Source organism: Sycon ciliatum, chromosome 4, assembly GCF_964019385.1.
Source record: "Sycon ciliatum chromosome 4, ocSycCili1.1, whole genome shotgun sequence".
Taxonomy (NCBI): domain Eukaryota; kingdom Metazoa; phylum Porifera; class Calcarea; order Leucosolenida; family Sycettidae; genus Sycon; species Sycon ciliatum.
The window spans coordinates 22,697,259-22,698,891 of record NC_088646.1 but is presented as its reverse complement, the minus strand read 5'-3'; positions in this window follow the sequence as shown (position 1 = coordinate 22,698,891).

Genomic DNA, 1,633 nt, shown 5'->3' with positions numbered 1-1,633 from the left:
GCGGGATAACGTGTGCGAGTTTGAAGGCTGTGGGGACAGTCCCATTGACAAGCGAGGCATTAAACAACGTGGCCACGGACGCAGCTAGGATATCGGCACAGCACTTCAGAAGGTGACCAGGTATCCCGTCGCTTCCTGTTGCTTTGGCAGGATTGATTTGTCGGAGAAGCCGTTCTACTTCGCCAAAAGACACTTGCGGCAATTCTGACATTGCAGTCTGAGGCTGTGGACCTTGCGGTAGCGGGATGCTGTGAGGACGGGCATTGTCTGTTACTACTGCCTGGAAGACTGACGAAACTTCTTCAATGGGGCAAGTAGGCTCCACACGTACTCTCTTCCTGTTCGTAACGGAGTTTATGACGTTCCAGAGCTTACGCGGGTTCTGACTGGACGCGGCACATTGCGCTCGGAAGAAATCATTGCGCTTTCGGCGATAGGCATTTCTGGCGCTTGAGCGTGCTTGCTTGAACTGTACGTGAAGATTCTGGTTTCCCTTATCGCGTAGCCACCGTCGGTGTAGCTGGTTTTTACGTTGGTTGAGCTTGTGGAGCTCTCTGTCGGACCAGGGCGGATGGGATTTGCGGTTGGAGGATACATAGCGGATGGGTGCATGCTTGTCCACGACAGCCAAGAACTTGGTATGCCACGACGCCCACATGGTGTCCACATCCCGCGTGTTAGTAAAATCATCCTTCACAATGTCCTCCAGCGGTTGGAACATGGGTTCGGGTACCTTCATGGTACGACAGAGGAACGCCCACCTACCCCTGAGGCCCGTCACATACGCAGAATACGCAGCCTGCGGCTGGGTTTGTGCAAATACTGCTAGCTTCTTCAGTTCCCCCATCCATTCGTCCACCTTTGTTTTGATATAGCTTTGAAGAAAGCTGTCCCTTCCGATTGCTGCGCCAAGATATCGTGATCCCTCGTCCGTTATCATTACACCAGTGTCTCGAAACAATTCAGTCGCCTCCTGGTAACACCTTTCCTTGACGACAAGGACCGATTTCTTTGGGTTTACGTAATATCCATATGCCGGTCCTCTCTTGTCCATTATGTCCCACCATAGACGGAGTCTGCGAAGACGAGCAGCAGCGGATGAATCGTCCGCGAACCATGACTGCACCGCACCCGCCTCATCCGCCAAACGTATCAAGGGCATTATTCCCAACGCGTACATGTACATTGCAAGGGGATCACCCTGTGTTGTCCCTTCTTGCGACAGGATACTTTCACCGTCCACGTAGAGATGAGCTGGATCACGGTAGGTATTAATAAGAACGGTAGCAAGTGATGGACACAAGTGCCGAACATTTCTTAAGCAAATCTGTCGATTTAGTCTGTTGAACGCATTACTTGCATCCGCCATCAGAATTCCTTCGGTGTCATCCAGCTCAAAGGCCTGCTGCATCGCATGTATTCCCGCCTCTATACCGCAATCCTGGCCAGCGCATAGCTGTATACACCCAACCGCCTCCTGAACGGCTTGGCCTACGACGGAGAGGATGGCCTTGCTTATAATGCGTCGAGCGACCTCACCTATTCCAATCGGCCGGACACCGGGTTGCTTGTCCAACGCTATCAATCTGCACGCAGTGAAAGCCGACAAAGATACTGGGTGCACGTACGTGGA